A 12,221-nucleotide genomic window follows, 5' to 3' on the forward strand; every position below is an offset into this window, starting at 1 on the left:
TTGAAGACAGCTGGTGCCTGCTTTCAGCATTCAACACAGACAATACGAGTTCTCTAACAAAAGCCTGCCACAGATTTTATGCAAAAAGTATAGTATCATTGTTTTTAAAGAAATACCTGTTACTACTAGTGGGCATATTCAATTTTACAGTGTTTTTTATTTTCCAAGCACTTCTACATAAATAATAGAACTTTCTAAATACCTAGCAACTGTGGTAAATACCACTCTGAATTCCAGTATGAATTAATGGAGCATGTAAAGTCTATATTACATTAAAAAATAAGCAACCATAATGTTAGAGCTGGAGAGACGGCTCAGTGCTTAAGAGCACTTATTGTTCTTACAGAAGGTCTGGGTTTGGTTCCTAGAACCCATCCTTTGGCTCACAACTACCCATACTCTGGTTCCAGAGATCCAGTGCTCTCTTCTGACCTACAGGCAGTAGACATACATGTGATATAATACATACATGCAGGGGAAATACTCATACAAATAAAATAATAAACAAAGATTCAAAAGTGTCATAAAAAACCCGAAGCAATGCTTTTTGGGAGGGCTACCTGCTGTTACAAAGTAAGCAATGTTTCTTATTACCATTCCCAGGGCCAGCTAAGCTCATTCCAATGGGTGGGCTGGGTACCCTGTAACACATTGCCATTAAACAATGACAGGAAGACCACTGGGGCCACCTCACTTTCCTTCTCCCTCAAGAGTTTCATTTATCTAATAACTGGTGTTCTATGTGGTGTGAATTTGTTTTTGATGTTTAATGAAATAGAATAGAGACACGAAGTGATGGAATATCCTAGTAGGGGCTGGGTAGTGTGTTATTCTTCAGCCAGGAATCCACATTCTCTCTCTCTCTCTCTCTCTCTCTCTCTCTCTCTCTCTCTCTCTCTCTCTCTCTCTCTCTCTCAGCTTGTGTAGTTTTCACTTATGTATGGCTGTATCTCCACTAGTAAGAATCTTTAGGACACCAAAGGTTCTAAAGTAATATAATTTTCATATCTTCTATTTTAGTCTCAACGATGCTAGGTAAGTTTCTGAGCTCATGTGGCTATGGGGATGAAAAGAAGGTTTAAAATGCATATCCGACAGGATGAATGTGGCTGCCTGTTCATTGATTGTATCCATAAGGAAGAATTTGTAATTAACATGTAAAGTGCTCTGAACCCAATGCTTCTAAAGAGCCTGGCGAGGCTGAGCATGCCACCTTCTCCTGGAAGGTAGAACACCGTCTCAGTGACCCCTGATACGAGGGATTGCAAACTCAAATTCCACAGCATCGCACGCTGTGCTGGTTGGTTTCTTTTTCTTTTTCTTTTTGTTCAGCTGGAGTTATCTGGGAAGAAAGAGGCTCAGTTGAGGAGCTGCTTCTTTGAGCAAATTGGTCTTTGAGCAAACCTGTGGGAGCATTTGCTTGACTGATCATTGATGCAGGGTTGGGGGGGCAGTACACTGAAGGTGGTCCATCTCTGGGCAGGGACTAGGAGGTACCAAAGGTGTATAAGAAAGCAAACTGAGTGAGCTGCAGGGAGCAGAATGCTTTGCAACATTTTTCTATTCTCTCTGGTTTGTTTCCTGTCCTGTTTGAATTCCTGCCTTGAGTTTCCTCAATGATGTGCAGTGATCATGACATACAGGCCAATAAACCCTTTCTTCCCAAGTCATGGTGTTTAACACAGCAATGGAGAAACAGAAGATATAAGTGTGTGAATTGATCTGGGTAAACAATAACAGAAAGATATAGGGCTTAGAGAGAACTGGAGCATCTTATCCTACTAACACCACAGATCAATGCTTTTACTGCCACTTCATGGTCCTTTGAAACATATATATAAGTAATAAATGTTCTCTTTTTATTAAACATCTTAACTTTACAGTGATAAAAGTATAAGTCACCATATGCTTCTTACCCATCATACATGGTAAAAGTTAAACTACAAACCAGAGCCTTAGATATGGGTGAACTAGTTGAGAACAAATTAGAGAAGGTATTTTTTCTTTTAGTGTAAACCAGAACAGTGGCATTAGGTATGACAGGAAAGGGCTGTGAGACTCCCAGTCTGGTGCTGGTTGAATTTAAAGGAGGCACATGATACCAGTGTGCATGTTGAATCATGAGGTATGTAGCAAGGTTCAGAGTGGGAGGGGTGAGATTGATCAAAGGAGCTCCCAGTGGACATACAACATGTCCATTCATACATGTCTGAGTTGATAGAAGCCAGATTCATGAGCAACAAAAGATTCACACAAGACTAGATGCAGATGTGTAGTAATGCATACAGTTTCCTGGTGATGGGGTGAACTCCAAAAGGTACTTAGATACTTATAAGTACAAGGAAATGCTCTCCACTTTACAAGATCAAAGAGACATTAGCCTTGCGGAATTGTAGCATGGTGCTACTGCTATGTAAAAACAATATAGGGTTGCTCAAATGTCAGATGCAGAGTGCCCACAAGACCTGGAAATTCTACTCCTAGGTTTGCATTCAAAAGAAGTGAAAAATGTGTTTAAACAGGAACTTGTATCCAAAAGTTCACAGCATCATTACTGCTGATTTCAAAATGGTACAGACATATGTTCATCACTTGTACACTCACATGCATCATGAAGAAAGGCTTACTTGAGCCACCCAAAGATACAACACACCAGCAGTATCCCTGTAGCATTGCAACAGAAGGCTCATGAGTTCAAGTCAGCCTCATTTACATAGTGAGACCCAGTCCCAAAATATTAGTGACAAAATGATAGGATAGGGATATGCAAACCCATCCTTTTTCCAACATGGGTCAGCCTGGCAAACCTTAGGTAAGTAGACAGAGCACAAAAGGCAAGAGAACATATCCTAGTCTAAGCTCTGTGCTGTGGTAAACATTGTAACCAAAGGAACTTGGGGAGGGCGGGATTTATTTGCCTTCCATGTCCTAATTATTCCATCATTGTGCAAGTTAGGGTAGGAACTCAAGCAGGAGCAGAGATGGGAACTAGAAGAGTGCTTCCTGCTTTCGGTGGTTTGTGTCCAGCTAGCTTTCTCCCAGGACCACCTGTGCAGAGGTAAACCCTTTACGGTGGGCTGGCTCCTCCTATATCAATCAATCATGAAAACACGCCACAGACTCGCCCACAGGTCAATGTAATGGAGGCGGTTCCTCAATTTCGGTTCCTTCTTCCTGAATAACCCCAGTTTAAGTCATATTGACAAAAACAAAACAAAACAAAACAACAACAACAACAAAAAAACAACTAGCATAATACAATTCCATTTATATGAGCACCTTAGAATCGCTCCTAGTCTATAATGTTGGGAAGTAGAATGTGGTTATTTAAGCTGGGGAAGATGGAGGATAGATAGTAGGACGATGTGAAGAAAATGCTCTCAAATCTACTGTAGCAATGATCGCACATAGTTGTGTACATATTGAGCCCCACTGGGCTTGTACATTTTAAATGAGTGAATTGATGGTCATTGAATTCTGTATCAATAAATCTGCCCCTTGGGCTTCTTCACAATCCATTCCATCTTGAGCATCTCTGTCTGTCTGCCCTGTTGCAGGCCGGTGTGCCACCGGCTGATTATGGTAATGGCCTGTGCTTGGGTGGCACCTTTCTTTCAAGGATGTCAAGGAGTTTGCAAACACTAATTAAGCCTGTGCTGCCAGCAGAGGGGTAAACATTGTTTTACCGTTCACAAACATTCAAGCAATCTTTTCTAACTGCAAGTGATACAATCCATTTCCTCTGCCTGGTTGGCTCCCGGACATTTTTTTAACAGTTCAGGAATTCAAACACATGGCAGTTTGCTATGTGTCTCCTCTTGCTGAAGGACTTCGTCTGAATAGTTCATGTCACTTAACTGTCCATCAAGTCGGGAAGTCAGAGTGATTGACTCAGACTATGCTGACAAGTTGAGATCCAGAAAGAATGCACTTAACAGAAAATTTCTCAGTGACCCCTCTCTCTCCGCTCAATTGGGATACACAGGGCACATGGTGTCATCAGGAAGCTAAGCACAGGAATAGACACTAAGGGGATGAATAAGGAAGCTGGAGCATTTTATGCTATAACACTGGGGTTTACCTCCACCAGGGAGCAACTCTGGGCATTGGAACTGCCGATAGGTCCTGTGCAGTTAAATCTCCATCACTATATATTGTTTTACTATGTAAAATACAGAGGCTCAAACCCAGGGCTTTGCCTGGATGAAGCAGGCATTCTTCAGGGAGTTGCAACTTCAGCCTTATTCCCTCCTTTAACTGATAAAGTTCCAGGCATATGTATCCAATTTTCCTATCACACGTGCATGTGTGTGTAGGCATGTCCATGTGTATGTGTGTGCAGGCAGGCAGGCAGGCAGGCAGGCAGGCAAAGAAGCTAGAGGAAGACATTGGGTGCCTTCTATTGCTTTCTACTTTATTCTCTGAGGCAGTCTCTCTCCAAACCTGGGTTATGCTGTTTTTAAATTGGGCTCATAGTCATAAGTCCTAATTATCCTTCTGTCTCCCTGCTCCCATACTCTCCATCCAGTGCTGGGAGAACAGGCCTTTGGCTACGGACAGCTTTTTATTTGGGTGACCAGAATCCAAATTCAGGTTCTTGTGTTTGTATGGCAGGCATTCTTGCCTACTGAGTCATTGCCCAGTTTGCTAACCGTATCTGGAAGTCAAAATACACCGATAGGAATTGCACTCTAGTTTACCTCATGGGGCAAGGAAGCATTCTCATCATTCTCCGAATCAAGTGAAGCAAGCTGTAAGTATGGCCATACATCTCCTAAGCCAGATATTCTTTCTATTGCATCAACTTGAACTCAAGCTTCATAATTTTTCGGTTCAATTGGATTTTCTATTCACCAAGCTGGGTTAACAATGGAAAGGAAACAGCCAAAGCCTCTGCCTAAGCATATCTGCCCTCCATGTGAGGATGGTGAAAGAAAGGCGTAAAGAGTAAGCTGTAATGTGTTCTGTGGAGGTGTTCTTTCAGTGGGGCTGTGTAAGTTTCCAAGAGAACTTCATAACCCAGGCCAACAGGAGGAAGAGAGGATTTCTGAATGGTGGTGTATACCCTTTGTATTGGCTGAGGGTCAAATCTTAGCATTTCATTGTCATGTAGATATTTCTTTTTCTGAGACTGGGTTTCACTTTATGGCCCGGAACTCCCTATTCAGTCATATTGTCTTCAAACTCACAGCAACCCTCCTTCTTTAGCCTCTCAATTACTAGGATTATGGGTGTAAAGCATTGTGCCTTGTTTAATGGATTGATTCTCTCCTCTGCAGATTATCAGGTTTTCTTTTGTCTATTAAATATTTACAGAAAGTGCAAATAACCACTCCAACCATATGTCATTTAAATTAAGTTAGTCAAATAAAAGATGTATTACGTATTATTCTTAATGAAAAGGAGTCTTTTTTTTTTTTTTTAGTAAATAGCATACACATTGGCAGAAAATATTTCTGTAGAGCTATATCAAATTATGAGTGCCCCTCCTTGTGCTCATGGTAATTGATAAATTCTGGAGCTGTTCACTGGATAACTTCTATGGATTGAGGATGCTTTGTGCAGAAGGGAAATTGCTTACTTTTATCCTAGAGGAGCAACCACACAGTCAGAAGGGAAGTATATTATGTGAGCTACTAATAAACACTTTGAAGCAAAGTAAAACTAGACGAAAATAATTCCTACTGTTTTGGCCAGGACCAAAAGATCCCACTCAGAAGATACAGTTCAGCTGAGCCAGGAGGAAGGGTGAGGTCCTTACGTAGGTATGAACACAGGCATGACGGTTGTATGAATTGGATTAGGTCAAAGTTTTTGAAAAAATGGAAAGTTGTTTCTAAAACAGGCATTATAGAGGCTGGAAAAATGGTTCAGTGGTGAAACGCCTTGTTTGCAGGGAACCTGACTTCCGTTGGCAGCACTTTCATGAAGGCTCACGACTGCCTATAACTGAGTTTTAGAAGATCTTGTGCTCTGTTCTGGCCTCAGTGGGCAGTACCTGCATGTGGCGCTCAGATATATATGCAGACAAGACACCTATATATATAAAATAAAATATGTAATTTTTTAAAAGAAGAAATACATCCTACATTTGTTACTCCAAGCCAGGGAAGCAGCTATGATACCATGTTAAGCAAACACAACAGAAAAGTAAAATATTGACTTGAGTATTCTTGAGTGCAAAAATAGCCCAAGATTTGTGGATACCATTTGTCACATATGCGATCAAAAGGTAAAAGGAAGTATAAAAAAAGACAAGAGGTGTTTGGGTTGAAGGCCAGTGTAATTTTCTTGTCTTCCATTCAAGATAAGCACAATAAACTAGGCATTTGGAAGAACCTAAAAAATAGTGACATACTGTCTTAGTCAGGGTTTCTATTCCTGCACAAACATCATGACCAAGAAGCAAGTTGGGGAGGAAAGGGTTTATTCAGCTTACACTTCCACATTGCTGCTCATCACCAAAGGAAGTCAGGACTGGAACTCAAGCAGGTCAGGAAGCAGGAGCTGACGCAGAGGGCATGGAGGGATGTTACTTACCGGCTTGCTTCTGGCTTGCTCAGCTTGCTTTCTTATAGACCCCAAGACCACCAGCCCAAGGACAGAACACATACAATGGGCTGTGTCCTCTCTGCTTGATCAGTAGTTGAGAAAATGCCTTACAACTGGACCTCATGGAGACATTTCCTCAAGAGGCTCCTTTCTGTTATAACTTCAGTTTGTGTCACCAGCCAGTACACATACCAATGAGTTCAAGGATCTTTCCCACTTTCTCCTCTATTAGAGTCAGTGTATCTGGTTATATGTTAAGGTCTTTGATCCACTTGGACTTGAGTTTTGTTCAAGGTTACAAATGTGGGTCTATTTTCATTTTTCTACCTATAGACATCCAGTTAGAACAGCACCATTTATTGAAGATACTCCCCCCCCCCCATTGTATATTTTTGGCTTCTTTGTCAAGATCAAGTGTGTATAAGTGTGTTGTTTTATTTCTGGGTCTTCAAATCTAGTACATTGATCAACCTATCTGTTTCTGTACTAATACAATTCAGTTTTTATCACTATTTCTCTGTAGTAGAGCTTGAGGTCAGGAATGGTGATTCCCCCAGTTTTTCTTATATTGTTAAGAATTGTTTTTGATATTCTGTTTTGGTTTTTTTCCTTTCCAAATAAATTTGAGAATTGCTTTTTTCCATGTCTTTGAAGAAGTGTGTTGGGATTTTGCATTGAATGTGTAGATTGCCTTTGGTAGGATGGCCATTTTTACTATGTTAATTCTGCCAATCCATGAGCATCGGAGAACTCTCCATTTTCTGAGATCTTCTTTCTTGAGAGACTTGAAGTTATTGTCATACAAATCTTTCACTTGTTTGGTCAGAATTACCCCCAAGATATTTTATATTATTTGTCGCTATTGTGAAGGGAGTTATTTCCCTAATTTCTTTCTCAGCCTTTTTATCATTTGTATAAAGGAAGGCTACTGATTCATTTAAGTTAATTTTATATTCGGCCACTTTGCTGAAGTTGTTTATCAGCTGGAGAAATTCTCTGGTAGAAATTTTGGGTTCACTTATGCATACTATTATCTCCTATGCAAATAGTGATACCTTTATTTCTTCTTTGCCAATTTGTATCCCTTTGATCTCTTTTTGCTATCTTATTATTCTAGCTAGCACTTTGAGTATTATATTGAATAGATTTGGGGAAAGTGGGCATCCTTGTCTTGTTCCAGTTTTAGTGGGATAGTTTCAAGTATGTTTCCATTTAATTGATATTGAATTGGCTCCATTGATATTGGCTATTGGTTTGCAGTAAATTGCTTTTATTATGTTTAGGTATGGGCCTTGTATTCCTGATCTCTCCAATACTTTTACATGAAGGGGTGTTGTATTTTGTTAAATACTTTTTCTGTATCTAAGGAGATGATTATGTGATTTTTTTTCTTTGAGTTTGTTAATATAATGGATTACTTTAATGGATTTTTGTAAACTGGAACCAACCCAGATGTTCCACAAGAGAACAATGGATACAGAGAATGTGATTCATTTACACAATGGAATACTACTCAGCTATTAAGAATGAGGACATCCTGAGTTTTGCAGTCAAATGGATGGAACTAGAAAATGTTATCCTGAGTGAGGTAACTCAGACCCAAAAGGACATACACAGTATGTACTCACTAATGAGTGGATATTAGCCAACAAAAAAGTACAGAATACCCAAGATACAGTGCACAGAACTCAAAAAGAGAACTTCAACAAGTCGAAGGGCTCAAATGAGGATGCCTCAGTCCCACTTGGGAGGGAAAAGAAAGCAACCACAAGGGGAGAGGGAAGGAGGAAAAGGGAATGGGATAGGGAGGTGGGGAGAGGTGAACATGATCTGATATTGGGTGGGGGAAAGGGACTGAAGCCAGAGAGCCAGCAAAAAGAATGGAAACAGCTGCCTCCGGAGGTAGGAGGTTGGGAGGACCCTCCAGAATGTATCAGAGACCTGGGAGGTGAGAGACTCTCAGGACTCAAAGGGACGGACCCTAGATGAAACTTGTAGAGCCCACCTCCAGCAGAAAGACAGGGCATCAAGTGAGGGATAGAATTGCTATCCCACAATCAAAACTCTGGCCCATCATTGTTCCTGTCTGTAAGAATTGCAAGAATGAAAATAGAGGAGAGCCTGAGGAAAAGAAGGTCCAGCAACAGGCCCAAGGGGGAATCCAGCTCAAGGGGAGGCCCCAAGACCTGACACCATTACTGAGGCTATGGAGCACTCACAAAAAGGGACCTATCATGACTGCCCTCCAAAAGACCCAACAAGCAGCTGAAAGAGTCAGACGCAGATATTTTCACCCAACCAATGGACAGAAGCTGCTGACCCCTGTGGTTGAATTAGGGAAAAGCTGGAGCAAACTTAGGAGGAGGGTGACCCTGTAAGAGGACCAGCAGTCTCAATTAATCTGGACCTCGGAGATCTCTCAGACACTGGATCACCAACCAGGGAGCATACACCAGCTGATATTAGGCCCTCCACACATATACAGCAGACTATCAGGTCCGTGTTCAGTCAGAGAAGATGCACCTAACCCTCAAGAGACTAGAAGCCCCAAGGAGTTTAGAGGTCTGGTGGGGTAGGTGGGGTGGAGACATCCTCGTGGAGACAGGGCAGGCAGGGAGGAGGTAAGGGATGTGCAACAGTCGGAGGGTGGACCAGGAGGGAAAAATATGGAGTGTAAAAATGAATGAATGAATGAACAAATGAATAAATAAAGACATACTTGTCTTTTTCTGAGCATGTGACTCTATGTGTGTGTGTGTATGAAATATTTAAACCCAGTGCTCTAGGATTAAGAAGTGGGGATGTGGCATAATTCAGGCAAAGTCACAGCTCTAGGTAAAGTAGAGAGACTCGACGGCAACTAATGATTTGTGAGAATGGAAGTCTTGTGGCTTTACAGGAGTCAACAAAACAATGTAGGTAAGAATTCAGAGGTTGCATACAAGAGGCAGGCAAGGAGCGAAAATCCTAAACTAGAGAGTGAGCACTTCCTCTTGACAGCTAGCACACAGCAAGCATGAGAGCTTGTTGGATCTATGTGAACAACAGGCCCTGAGGAAGAGTGAAAAGTTTGAAGCTGGAGGGTGACAATATAATCAGAATGATGCTTTAAGGAAGTTTAATATAATGTTGGAAGAAGACTTTGTTTGCAGTCACGCAGAATTGGAAACAAGAATAAAATCAGACTGTAGGCTTCAGAAATCCAACTGAGAGGACTGGGCTGGAACAGTTAGGATAGGCGGGGAAGGTTTCTTCTTAGTCCTCAGTGTTACTGTTGGGTGTTTACAAAGAATATTATGTCAAGAGTATCACTAAGTTTACATTCCTACAGGAGAATGTTTTTGTTCTTTAAATGTTTAAGATTTATTATTTATTTTATGTGTATGAGTAGTGGTTTGCCTTCACGCATATGTGTGCACTCCATGAGCATGTCTGTTGTCCTTGGAAGTCATAAGAATATGTGGAATTATGGGTGGTTTGGAGTCACCATGTAGGAACCGAATCCAGGTTCTGTGCAAGAGCAACAACTGTTTCTCACCACCAAATTATCTTTCCTGTCATTCCTCATTTTTATTCTTGATGTAGTTTGTGAAGCTTCAAATGTATCAGTACAATGGATAACAGGGTGTTCTTAAATATGTATTAATAGTTTAGTTTTCACTTTTCCCTCTGGCTGTAAGAATCAAGAATGTGAGGACTTGTAGTTTACTCTCTCACTGCTTGCTAGATTCTCGTGGGAGATCAATGGGAGTGCAGGGACTTCCCAAGAAACATTTTTGTTATTGCCTCCTGGGGCTCTTTTGTGGCAGCAGCATGGAATATCCAATCACCTCACACAACCAACACAAACCTCTCTACTCATCCACTTGGAGGTATTTCACCCAGAGCTGTCTCTTCTCACAAGTTGGAATATGACAGATGGTGATTAGTCGAAAAGCCGCTGTCTACACTTCAAACTGGGGTTTGGTTCCAGGTAGGTATTTGTCTGTCTCCCTTGGCTGTCACTAGTAATCAGCCAGGCTTGTTGGTGGGAGACAGAGTCTTATCACAACTGCGGACCGACAGGGTGTGTAGTGTCCTTCGTACTGCCCTGTGTTGGAGATCTTAGAAAATCTGAAGAACTCGACTGCGGAGATGGAAATCTCAGATAATATGTGTCCCTTAGAAACATTGGCTTTGATGACTCATTTTATTGCTTTTTTTTTTTTTTCATAAAGCATGGTCTACTGGATGGCGGACATTGTCATCGACACTGGTGTGCAAAGAGAAATGCATGTGTTCCCTGCTATAAAACACCAACAGTTTGTTGGTAAAGAGTGATAAGTAAACAGATGAGTAAAAGATGGTAAAATAAAAGCTTGTAAATTTCATTTTAATTTCCTGCTAGAGTGTTTATAGGTATTTTGTAATACTTCACCAGACCTACATCAATAAAAAAAGTTATGTTCATTTCTTTTCCTATGCTAAGAGTTAATTGCTTATTTTAAGAAGTCATGAATACAAGAGCCTTTGGGCTGGGCGGATGACATGAGTAAGTGGGGGGGCTTGTAGGAGGGGTGGAGAGTGGGTAAACGGAGGAACACCGTGTTCCAAGGGGGCAGCTGCTATGCAGAGCAAGCAGATTGTCCCTGGGCATAAATACACAACCAATGGTGCCAGCTTTTATGGTTTTTCAAAAGAAACTGGGTTTTATGTGAAATCCCTGATTTTTTTTTTTTAATTCTACCAACTAAATTAATTAAAAAGAAGATGCAGTCCCAGTGAAACCCTCCCTGGCTAGACTGTCTGGGGCAGTAGAGGGATGCTGGAAGAGGCAGATTTGTGCGAGTCCTACAGAGGAGTGCAAAGACAGCAGCAGAAGTGCCTGGAGTTACCCAACAGCTCCCATCACTGAATAATGCCTTTGTTTCCCAGAGACAGAAAGGGAATCTCAAATGCTTGTCATTTGCTTTCTTCTCTTTGCTATTGCAAAGCACTTTGCAGCATTTTGAGGAAAACAACACTCAAGTAAACAACACTATTTTCTTTGAAGATGAAATCAGTCTCAGAACACACCCTTTGAGGCTCTGAGCACATCTGACCATTTTCTCCACACCCCTTGACACACAAACTAAATGAGCCATTATGCTGTAAATTTGTCTTCAAAGAAGCAGGGAGACAGCCGAAGAACTGGGCACGATGGTCCTTGGACAGGGATGCCACCTCCAACAACGCTTCCGTCAGCCTGCTGGTCCTTATACAGCCAGTCCCTGCCATCGTTCTACTGTGTTTCTCCTCCATAGCACTGCAGGGAAACTATGTGCCTGTTCCTAGACTCTGGGCATCATTGATGTCTGAGACCTGGTCTGTGTCTGGTAGCTACAGACGAAAGAAGGAAGGCACGTTTGACCTTGTAGCATTTGAAGTATGGCAGATGTGACTTTGCTTGGGAAGTACATATGGGCCTGGACCATGAGAGCAGCAGAGAGTGCCTAGAGGACGTAGTGTAGAGAGGTGAACTTCCCAGCCCCAGCCCTGCTCCTTTGGCAGCCTATGCTCTCCAGAATCTTCATGGTGCCAGCTGCCCTTTGCTTCCCACCAGCCAATGGCTATAAATACAGTCACATTTCCCACATACTGTATTTATGTTTCAGAAAATGTCTGCATTGCATACGTAATAGAGGAGATAT

This window comes from Rattus rattus, chromosome 8 (genome assembly GCF_011064425.1).
Source record: "Rattus rattus isolate New Zealand chromosome 8, Rrattus_CSIRO_v1, whole genome shotgun sequence".
Lineage (NCBI taxonomy): Eukaryota > Metazoa > Chordata > Mammalia > Rodentia > Muridae > Rattus > Rattus rattus.